The sequence below is a fragment of the Fundulus heteroclitus genome, chromosome 18 (assembly GCF_011125445.2).
Source record: "Fundulus heteroclitus isolate FHET01 chromosome 18, MU-UCD_Fhet_4.1, whole genome shotgun sequence".
Lineage (NCBI taxonomy): Eukaryota > Metazoa > Chordata > Actinopteri > Cyprinodontiformes > Fundulidae > Fundulus > Fundulus heteroclitus.
This window is the reverse complement of record NC_046378.1, coordinates 11,087,163-11,099,284: the sequence shown is the minus strand read 5'-3', so window position 1 is coordinate 11,099,284 and position 12,122 is coordinate 11,087,163. Positions and strand designations below refer to the sequence as shown.

Genomic DNA, 12,122 nt, shown 5'->3' with positions numbered 1-12,122 from the left:
ACCCCACCAAGAGCGCGCCCACCCTGCTCACCCCAGGCATGATGGAGAACCTCTTCACACAGATGGGCCCAGCCATTGCACTCCATGCTGGGCAGGACCCGCTAACCAACACGTGACAGGTGCAGCGGGAGTGGACGCGCACTCCGCCTGAGCAAAAACCGTAGCCGCGCTAAGCTTAGAGGGCTTATTTCAACTAAAGTCTACTTTGGAAGTGAGACAGGGTTTAGTGAAGTAATAACCAAGCCGCCTGAACAGAAGGTGATCCCTGTTTGAGCATTTTATGGCTTCATGAGCTCCCAGTCTGTAAGTGACGACTGTGTGTCGTCCCAAATGTCACGAGCTAGAAATTACGTGTGTTTGACCTGAGTCTCTTTTTTTTTTTTTTTTTTTTTTTTAGAACACTCTGGTGAATTTAAAATGGAAACTAATCGGATCGAGTATAAGCCCCGAGGGAAGAGTAACATGAACGCTCGACCCCATTTCCAATGTCTGAAATGAAAATGCAAGTAATTGAGATCATTAGCCGAGGAATAATATTAACTGAACTGGTAGTTGCTGCTTTAGTGGCTGCCTTGTTTAAACGTGTTCAAGCATGTCTCCGAACCTGAGTTGTTAAAATCTGCACGATTTCTAACTTTTATCTACACCCTTTCTCCCTTATTTTGCACCTTTCACATTTGCTCGTAACAAGCCAGAGCTCTCACCTTTTCCCTGTTGCTCTTGAAGGAACCAGGTGTGCGACTGATTTCGCTGAGGTGCCCTCCATCCTCATGGAGTACTTTGCCACAGACTATCGGGTAATCAGCCAGTTCGCCCGTCATTATGAGACCGGACAGGTACGACTGACACAGCAAAGGGAAAAGCATGATGCTTTTGAAGAATGGACCTGTTGACCGTTTACTCTGTCCGTGTTTCGTCAGCCTCTGCCTGAAAGCATGGTGGCTCGCTGTGTGAGTCCAAGAAGGTGTGCGGAGCGGCAGACACCCAGCTGCAGGTAAAATCGCCCACCGCTGGAAGTGTAGCTGGAAGTGTTCATTTCAACTTTTTCAGTCTTTTTCTCAAGTTGCTACATGATTTATTTATTATTTTTGTTTTTTCCACTAAACTGATTTTTAATTTAGTGATGCTAATTCTGTAGGTGCGTCCCTATCCAGACTTATTTTGTCCATGATACGGATCGGAGTTGTTAAAGGTGAAACATTTCCCATCCGATTCTACATTAATGGTAAAATCAAGCCCAAAAGCACTATTTTCACTCTGTATCACATTCTTGTCATTAATAATGACTAATTAATTTAATGACTTTACTCTACCGATGTTCACTATGCTGCCATATCTGTTTTTTTCTTGATACTTATTGATGCCTCGTCCCAAATAGAGTTTCAGCTGTTTAACGTCTCTATGCTGCTCCAACACGCTTTTATCTCTGTTAAGAAAACTATTATCATTCTCTGAAAGTGGCTAATCTAAAACATTCCTAATTTTTATCACTAATTTGTGGCATTTGTTGACACGCAGCTACTGCCTGCATTAAACTCACGTCCTTCTGCAGCTGACTATGCGTCCACAAGGAGAATTTTGTTAATTTACTAGGCTAATGCTAGAATCTTTACTCTGTTTTTATATAGCTTGTTGGTAATTTCGCTTGAAGCGTTTCGTGTTTTTTCATGTAATTCAGTCTTTTAGTGTTTGGTTTGAACGTCATAAAATTAAATGACTAGTGTTTCATCTGGGTTCTGCAGCTCTTTACTCCCACCTCACATTGCAGGTCACATGACAGACAGGGATCAGAAACAGCCTTTACAATTTCTTTTCTTCACCCCTTTTTTTTTTTTTTTTTTTTTTTAAAATGGTCGGGGGAAAAAACTTGTTGAGGCAAAAAAAAAAATCAACCAACAAATCCAGATTTGTTAGTTAAAGATGTCCACGGCCTGTATTAGCCTGCTGTGCACACAGAAAAATGTGCTGTGATTGTGTTTAAACAGCCACATGGCTCACAGCGCGCACTGCTAGCATAAGATCTTTAAGAAAATCAAACTAATCGTATAATTAAGATCGTATTCAGACATTGCTTGACGACACTGGTGTGGGTCAAACCCTTTGATTTATTGTAGCGCAGTATATGAAAAACCGACATGGAGCTACTTTTTTAAGAGAATGCTAAAAAAAAACATGCAAATGTGAAGGTTGGAAAAGAAAAATTCTGCATGACTTTTGCTGCGGAGTAAAATTCTTGCAGAAAACTGACAATCAGCTCCTGCGGTAATTTACATTCCTGTGTGGGAGAGCCCTGAGCCCTCTAAGGAAAGAGGGGGCAGCTTTTATCAGCTTGAAGCCACAGCTAAGCTTGTCCTTGAGTTCTCATGGGGTCTTTTTTCCCCCCCTCAGTTTAACATGTCTGATTCTGTTGTTGTTGGGTTTCTCCTTTTGTTTTTGTCAGGTTTTCTATGCGGCCTTGGACCAGATCTACCACGGCAAACCGCAGAACCGCTCCACAACCGAAATCCTCAAGGAGACGCAGGAGAAGTTCTATGGCTTGCCTTATATACCCAACACGGTACATCCCGATCAGCTTAAACCTTTTTCTCGTAATGTCTGGTACTTGGATTCTTTTCATCAGTGTTTTTAATCATAGATCTAGGAGCACACACGCTTTTTTCTTTGCTTTTGATTTTCCTTCTCTGCTTTCTGACTCGTTTTATGTTGTACTCAGACAGAGTTTAAAGGATTAAAATCCCATTTAAAGCGCTGCTGAAATCACAGAGCACACTCGAGTCTTTCTATGAGCTCTCCTATGGGAAGTATTTTAATGAAAAAAAAAAAAAAAACGACTCCGTTTCCCCAATTCTGCAGCTGTGGGTGAAGGGACGAAGCCAAGAGGCAAAAAGGAATAAAATAAAAGTCATAACTCAGCTGGCGATGGTCCTCATACAGAATTCCCTTGGAGCTATAATTATATGGGGTGCCATCACGAATAGAGATGGCAGAAAAGCTGAATATTCCCTCATAGCGTCAGCGCCCGGGCCTGCGCTTCTCCTCTCAGCGCTGCTGCTTGCTAGTCAGCCTGCAGCTCCTTCCCAGATGGTAGTTTTAGACCGATTGGTCCTTTTTTTTTTACCTTTTGCAAATCGCAGCGAGAAACTTTGTGCAGAGCTGGATCTTGATTCACGTTGCAGCATCTCTCAGTCAGCTCAAGGCAAAGCGGATTTATTTAAACTCTATAATGACTGTTTAGAGCCTGATTTGTTTGTAAAGCTTTTTTCACCTTCTTTTTGATCTAAACATCAGGCTTCCCTTTGACGTGTGTAGTTTTAGAGCGCACGGCCCTCGGTTCCTGCCCGGCCGCAGACCACAGGCCCAGAGAGCGAGACGCCTCTTTTGCCGTTCTTTGTGCGCTTCTTCCTATTTTCAACCGTGATCCTGCGGTTTTAAAAGCGCTAATTACACAACAGCACAGGTCTTGCCCGCTCTTTTGTGGAGTTATGGAGCTGGGATGTAGCGTGATGAAGAAAACACAAGCAGAGCGTGGAAAGGCCGTGCCGTGTCTTTTATCTCCGTACAAGAAGTGAAAAGCCTGCAGTTGCTTTGTGCCTTTTGAAAGTGGGGATCAGAAAGGATATGGCGCTGACGCGTCACCCACATGCCATCTCTTAGAAATGTTGATGCTAATCACCCCTTTGTGATGCAAAGAGATTAAAAACCAAAGAGCAGTTCAGAAGTCTAAAAATCATTTGTGGGGGGAATAGTGTGATGGTTGCTTAAAGGATCTTCAGAAAACACTTAATAACAGCAAACAGCTCTTCAATGGCTGCTCATTTCTAACTAAGACGTGTCACCACCTATTGTTAGGATAAGTGGGTTATACTGCTTTAAAACGTGACTGAAGGTAAGCAGCAGGGTAGTTGTTCTTTTTTCCTACTTTCAGTTGATTTAATTTCAGTTTTTTATTATTTTATTTATCAAGTAAAACACATTTTTCCTAAGGTTTCTATGAGCGCGCATTCATACCCTTGCACTTTTTCACATTTTGTCTTGATACAACCACTAGGGCTGGGCGATAATTCAATAACAATATATATTGACCGATAGACGTATAGCAATGATAGGGTGAAAAAAAGTGTCAATAAAAAGTTCAATAGAATAATAGTTTTCTTTCCTTTTGCATTTTAGCCATGTAGGTTCATTTTACAGTCATTACATCCTCCCAACCAATCACAACGCAGACCCAGGAACCAAGCCCCGCCCCCTTCAAAGACTTCAGAAAGCACGGGTTCTTTTTTTATTGTTTAAAAACTTGCGGTTTTGGTAAAAAGTTGGCTGAATAAAGGGTTGAGTTTGAATTCAGCGTTTGTGTGCTCTGTATCTAATAATAGGTCGCTAAGCAACAGCATAAAATGGCCAGGGCTACACTTAAAATATATGTTTTCAATTTGTTGATAATTATTGATATCAACCAATATGATTTCTATCTGCTTTTTTTTTTTATATCGTCGAGCCCTAACAACCACAAGCTTCTGTGTATTTCACCGGCACGTTTTACGTGAGAGAACAACACAAAGTAGCGTCGCTGTGAAATTGTAGGGAAATGTTACAGGGATTTCAAATTTAATTTTTCCAAATCAAAATCTGAGTGTTGCATAATTGTCTTCAGACCCCTTTACTCTGACACCCCTGCAACTGATTTCATACGGTGCAATCAATTGCCATCAGAATTCACCTTATTAGTAAATGGAGTCCGTCCATGTTTAATTTAATCTCAACATAACTACTACGGTTCTGTGAAGGCCTCGGCCGTCTGTAAGAGATTAGCAGGAAGACCAAGAAACACACCAGGCGGGTCAGCTGTGACATTGTGGAGAAGTTTAAAGTAAGGTTAGGGTTAACCTAAGCTTTAAACAACACTTGTTTCACTTTATTATCAGAAAAATTGAAAGACTATGACACCACTGTAAACCCACCATGGTGCTCTACTACAACTGAGAAGCCAGGGCACAAAAAAAATGAATCAGAGTAGCTGCCTGAACGTCTATGCTAACTCATTTACTTGTGCTGCAGTGGAAGGGCGTATATCAAACTAGTCACATATTTAAATGCCGCAGTCCAAGTCGAGACCAAAACTCCCATAAAAAAACCTGTGTCAAGGCTTAAAAGGTCAAAACACTCTTTATCCCGTATGTCTGCGTATGGCCTCAGAGGAACTGGATCGGATCCCTTCCACTTCGCAGTTATGCACTTCATTGTCTTTATCTGTAATGCAAAATACGTTGAAGTTTGTTCTTGAAATGGGACAAAATGAGAAAAGTTTAAAAGAGCTTGAAAACCTTCGCGAAGCACTTTGCATTTTCCATTTCATGTAAATTAGACGTCAAACGCCTTTAGCAGGCCTCCTGATCTGTGTGATCCACGCTGCTGTATAAATGCTCTACACAGCAAACCTTTCCACGCTACAACGTTATGTGAGCCGTGACGCCTCTCAAGAGTGCTCTTCCCTTTTTTATTAAAGTCCCCTCAGCCCAGAAGAGTCATGTCAGCGTGACACTTTAGAGCCTGAGTACTTTCCCCGCTGCCGGATCGCTCAGAGAAGACCAATCTTCAAAGCCGTTTGACCACAGATGGAGATTTTCAGCCAACTCTTTGGTTTAAACTCTCAAACAGCCGGTTCATAGCTGAGGACACTTTTTACTCAAGTATTCACAGATACTGCCGGCAAACGCTGCAGTCAGCTAAAAGCTCTCATTTCCCTCTTGGCAAATAAAAACTGTTTACAAATAAATTATTATTGATTAGGAAAGAAACTAAATATGGAAAAGTGTGTAAAATATTGTTAATGTTTTAAACCCCGTTTCCTTTTTCTTTTGTGGATTGGTGCGGGGAAATAAAAGTCCCTTTATTAATTATAAGATGGCAAGTTTAAACACACTTTAGAGTGTTTCCTTGCCTATAATACCTAATTTGTATGGGCCAGTATGAGATTTTCCAAGTTTTATATCCTGGAATAAAAATGCATTTCTTAGCAGCTTTGAGGAAAGCAAAATTCATTTCCTGCTGCTAATTATTAGGTTTTGAAATATTATAATATTATAATAATAATGCGATCTTTAAAGTTTTTTATGATTTTGAAACATAACCTTCAGCAATGAAATGGAACATAAACGCGTTAAACTTCATCATATATTATAGTGTTTATACCTTTTTTCATTGTGCTTTACGGTAGCATAAGTGAAATAAGCTGACAGTAGCTGGTTAATTAGTCAGGCTCTCTGCAGTCGGCTGCTTCACGGATAAACTGCTCTCAGCTTATTAATTGTTGATTTAAAACATTGTTACTTTAATAAAAGGAATGAATGGGGCACCCAGAGTTTCCACTTTATGACTGTTTGGGAAACTGGAAACTTTGCAACCCTTTAATCTGTCTTTCCAGTAAGCGAATACATAAACGGATACATACAATTAGTATTGCAGCCCTCGATTTGCGCCACTGCGTAACAACAGGTGGCGAAGCAGCAGCAGCGCTGTTATGCCTTTTAGCTGGAGAAAATAACAGCTCTTTGCCATTTAGCTGCAGGAAGAGAACAGTGGAAACTTTTTTTCCTGCTTTGAATCAGTAGGTTTAAAGCCTGATACCAGTGTCTGACCCATGCCTGATGCATATATCATAGTCCCATTGGAGTCAGAAAGATCCTAAATGTGAAAAATGTTGCCATCGGCTTTGGTCAGAGGCTTCTTTGTAGCATCCATCTCCACCCAGAACTTCACAATAAGTGCCTCTAACATCCTAATTTTATGAGTTTATGTACTGTATGTTTTATGACAACTTATTTATTTAGTATATTAAAGATTTAGGGACTGCTGGTAAAATCACTAATCTCGCTGTGTTCATTCTTATGAATTCATAATATGTCTATCCCCAGTGACAGAATAATCTTTCTAAGCTTTTTTTTTTTGTAGATAAACTTTTTTTTGTGTTTCTCAAATCATTAAAGTTACTGAAGAAGCTTCACCGCACCACGTGAATACATTCAACCAGAAAAGAATATCATCCCTCTGTCATCTTTGTTCCAGTTTCTGTGCTCTCATATCGAAATCCTTTGTTGGCCGGTCAGACGCTCGTAATCCAAGAATATAAAATCCTTAAGAAACATCCACTTCTATTACAAAAGCGTTCAGTCTATCATTGCGTTAACTGTGGCAGTGAATGTTCCTTGCTGGCTCTTTGAATGCCTGCCAGCTGAATTCCCCAGAGAGCACGGATCATAAAAACCTTGCCTTTATAGATATGGCGAGGGGCCCCTTCAGGCATCCGCAGGGCCAACAAGAAAGGAGCAGGAAGGGGCTTTCTGCCTTTTTAGGAATTTCCACGTTTGTCCTTTTTATCCAAGGACCTTGTAAGCTGTAATTCATTTTCTTCTTTTAGGTAGCGTTCTGCTTTTTCATTTTTTTTATTTAATGCGTAAAGTAATAGTACCTGAAGCTTCTAAAACTAAATGGGCATCTGTCATGTTTGATTTCACCCTTTAGGTTGATGGCGTTGGTGTCATATTTAGCAGCAGATATTCCTTCATTGTTCGGCAGCTTCAGACCTAATATCCCGTCGGCTTCTCTGTACAAACTAAATTGAAGATACTTTGGGGTCTTCTGGTCGTGTTTGGTGTCGGGGTTTCCCACTTTTAGTTTACTTTAGTCACGTTTGCTGTGGCGAAGTCAAACAGAGTGACATAAATTAGCCACGACCTGTCTCTGTCTTTTTAAAACTGATCCACTTCAGGAAGTGCAATGCAGCTACAGACTAATAGGATTTGTGGTTTTCTCAAACAAGCTTGGAAGATACAGCATGTACTATATTTATTGGCACCCCTTGTATAGATGTGGATAAAAGCATAAAACACCATAATCTTTTGGGTCTCCATCCAGTCTTATTTATCAGTTTAACCTTTTTAATAATTGCCATATAGAACATGTCTTAATGCATTTCCTGATTTATTTGATTTACGGTTCTTTAAAGAGAACTAAAAATGGCCCCTTCCATATCATATTTATACCCCACAGAAACAAGTGATTCATTACAAATTAACAATTTCCCCAGACAATTAAAATAAATGTTGAAAACTAGCAATAGTTTGAGGTATCAGCAGGTGTAGCAACAGCAGAGAGTTTTTCCTCCGCTGACTAAATTCAAGGTGGTATTTTTCTACAAATCAGGGTGAGACAATGCTGCTTCAGCAAAAGATTTGATTTCATGCTTTTTACACACTTCTGTGCTCTGAATGTATTTGTTGCCTATAAATATATTTGAGGATGACACAATTGTGCTGCGCATTGAAAATTGGGGGTTGCCATCAGTTATGAGTCAGACACTGACAGAAATGTTTTCAGACACAAATGTTCTCCGTTTAATTGCTCCCTCAGGGGCGTGATGTGTGGCGCATGTATTCCTCTTAAATGGTTCACATTTATCATCTCCACCTGCAGGATCATATCTCCCACAGGGCAATTTTAGTTTTTTTTTTTTTTTTTTGATCTGGTCCTTCTGGCAACTCATCAGTGTAATTCAATTTGAGTTAAAACTCTAAAAATATGCTGTGGTATTATTAAAGGAAATCATACATTATCTTCATAATGTATAAGCAGTACTTGGTTCTGACTATAGCAAATAGCGCACACAATATATATATATATATATATATATATATATATATATATATATATATATATATATATATATATATATAATATATATCTATATATATATATATATATATATATATATATATATATATATATAATATACTCTTGCATTGGGTATTTTTGTCAGGATGACATGTAGTTGTATCTTTTTTTTATCCTGAGATTAACTGTTGTGAAATCACTTATGCTATTAATCTTACTTTTTGCTTGATGGCTAATGTTCATAAGCGGTTTATCTTGCCATAACAGTAGCTGCAGCCAAAATGACCTAATTATTTACTTTGGCTGCTCTGTTTCAGGCGTGGCAGCTGAGATTCAGCCACCTGATTGGTTATGGGGCCAAGTACTACTCGTACCTCATGTCGCGGGCCGTGGCCTCCATGGTGTGGAAGCAGTGCTTTGTTCAGGATCCATTAAACAGGTGAGCCTGTGATTATCATGCAGCTGGAAGACCCTGAAAACTGAAGGTTTTTCCTGTTTGTGTATTTTGCACAAGGAGTTAGGAATGTCCTGACCCATGTCATTTGAGAATAGGCATCTCCCAATACCACAAGTCCCCATTCAATGCTTGATTAAAATGTTAAAAAACAAATTATATCTTGGTTCATCCAGAGAAACTATAATGTTCTGAGAAATAAGTCATCTAAAGTTAGCACTGGTTTTCATTTGGTTTCTCAAATGGATCAAAGTCCCAACCCCCTTCCCCCCGGTTTTGAAATGGCAAATTTATGTGGTATAAAAAAAAGAGGACCTGATAAATCATTTCATGTATATTTCCACCTTGAATGGGTTTAATCCTGAGCAATTCAACTGAACAACAGCGTACAGCTGTAAAATAGTCCTAATAACCTGGTAGCATAGGTGTTTAAATTGGTCTGTCAGGCTGAGAGAACGTCTCTGGTCCACAGTCCTCTTCTGGTGACTCCACAGAAAATAAGCTGTGACTGGATACTTGACATCGGATCAGAACATCCCTACAGTAAATTAAAACTAATCACGTATTTAATTTCAAGAAAATAAATCTCTCCGTATCCATCACAGATATGAAATAGTATGGATTTACTTTCTAACAAACCTCATGAGATCAGATATAAACGGTTTAATCAAACCTAAATACCAGGAGCAGAACAGTGAGGGGAAAAAGTAGCTTTAAGTAGTTAATGATCCTATTATTAATTGGGCTGTAAGAGCTTAATAAATCATTAACAAGCAGATAAAGAAAAACAAATTAACTACTTTGTTGCCATGTCAACTCGTACTTCAAATCTTTAGCTTTACTTTGTATAGGTTGATATTTACCAGATTATTACGATTTTTTTTTTATATAATGGGAGTCTTATTGGAAAGGAGCAACAAATTCACGTAACCAACATAAGACTAATATGCGTTTTATTTCTGCTTGATTTTATTAAAAAAAAACAGTGATTGTGTTTTTTTCTGTAGAGTTACAGACCTTGCTCAGCTGCGCTTTAGTTACGTTACGGTCAGCACTTTATTAAAAAGCGCCTGTGCTTTAGAAAGTGAAATAATGGATGCAGGCTCAGTGTTAAGCTGTGTGATGTCTGCGGCTCTGAGACCGATTCTCTCCTCCGGGTTCTGGTTAAGTCTCCAGCCGATGCTGAAGGGGATATGAGGGACATGAAGCTGGAACCAGCAAGCCCCCTGCTGGGAGTCACACATCCACACCTGAATCCAGCAGCTGAACCTGAACAAAGCACAACAGCATTTTGAAAGCCAGACCCTCTGATGTATCTCCAGTTTTTATTTTTGTTTTTTGCTGCATTTTCTTTTTAGGCTTGTTTTTGGCTCGCCCTGTTTTCTGTCACCTCTGTGTCTGTAGCCGGTATCCAGTGGGACCTTAGCCTCGTGCTGCTGCAGCAGTGTTAAAGATCCTAAGGTGCTGACATGTGAGAATAAAGCTCTCCGTAACCATTTCTCCTTCTTCCTCTTTTCCTCACCGTCTCCGTCAGGGACATGGGCGAGCGTTACCGACGGGAGATGCTGGCCCACGGAGGAGCCAAAGAGCCCATGCTGATGGTGGAAGGCAAGTTCATGTTTTTTTTACATAAACACAGAGGGAATGAATCCCCTTTTTAGCTGCCAGGAGTGTTTCAGTCTCATCAATCACATTTAAGCTTCTGCAACATCTCACAAAAGTGATTTCACTGTATCCTGTCTGGGATGAATGTCTAGCTCCTTGTGGCAAGAGTAAATTAAGGCGTGTCTGACGTCTTCACCAATATGCCAGTGAATCTATTTTTAACGCCTAATCTAATCAAATCGGCAGCTCTTTGGGCTTCTTGCTTTGTCTCGTCTCCTTTAAAGCAGAAAAACCACCTTGAAAGCGTACGGGTAGCTGCATCCAGCTGCAGTCTTTTCAGGTGTTCACAGCTGCTGTGGTTTAACACCGTCTGTTCCTCCATGGCATGCATTTAAAAGTTAAACACACATCACATGGTTTCTTATCTTTGTTTACGAGAGCTCTGTTGTCCCACAGACAAAGCCAGCACTCCTCTGTGATATTAGATATAAAGTCTGCTCTCCCAGCCTCCTGTATTTGTTCCCAGACCAAAGCAAAAGGGGAAGGAGAGACGGAAACTGCTGATTATGGGTTTTAGTGTCTGTGTTCTCAACCCTACTGACTTTGCAGGGCTGACAACACAGCGAATGAGTGTTTGACTTCTTTAGATAAACTACGTTGGTTTGGAGCTTGTGAATAATATTTAACTGGGGTTTAGGTGCCTGTCCTGCAACGATGCTCCACTGTATTCCTTAAAAACTTTTTTTTTGTGCTTGAACAAACATGTGGCTGCAGGCACCAAGATTAGAGCTTGTCATTCAGTAAATGAGCAGTGTTTTAAATTCCCATATCACAATAAACCGTTCTTAACAGGTTAGTAATGCGTCACTTGTGCGCTTTTGTCCTAGAAGTGAAAGTTATTTATAGATTTATAGAAGTTTTTTTTCCTTTTTTTTCTAATCACACCCAAAAGTTGAGAATTTCCTGTTTTCTATTTGTTTTTGGAGACTAGACCAAGCCTCACAGATAAGGCGCCGTTGTGAGCTGCTAATGGGTAAAATCAGGGACGGATTATCAGCTTTACATTTCCTGGGCACAAATTAAGCAACGGCCCTTTAGGTGACATGAAAGCCAATCTTCATGCTCAGTACAAACGCTAAAGTCCACTATTTAAACGTCAGCGCATAACTCTGACAACACGTCTGAGCTCCAGTCTAACGTATCTGTATTTGTGCACATATCAGCCAATCAGACTGAGGCTCTGAATCTTGAAGCTGATTTATTTTTTTTTCTCTCCAACAAGCCAACAGATCTTTGTGTTGCTCATTACTCTGCGTTTTTATAGCAATTAAGTGCTTTAAAACATCTCTGCATATATTACAATTATAGAAACGGCATGAAAAATCCCTGGAAACAA

The 12,122-nt window shown here is 39.9% G+C and overlaps 1 long non-coding RNA gene across 1 annotated transcript; it reads left to right on the top strand.

The window, feature by feature from the left end:
- Window positions 1-696: 696 nt before the first annotated feature.
- LOC118566807 lies at window positions 697-10,757 on the top strand. The gene is made up of 5 exons (XR_004933302.1): window positions 697-836; window positions 921-994; window positions 2,441-2,557; window positions 8,985-9,106; window positions 10,656-10,757. It is a non-coding gene; the product is annotated as an uncharacterized LOC118566807 (long non-coding RNA).
- Window positions 10,758-12,122: the final 1,365 nt, after the last annotated feature.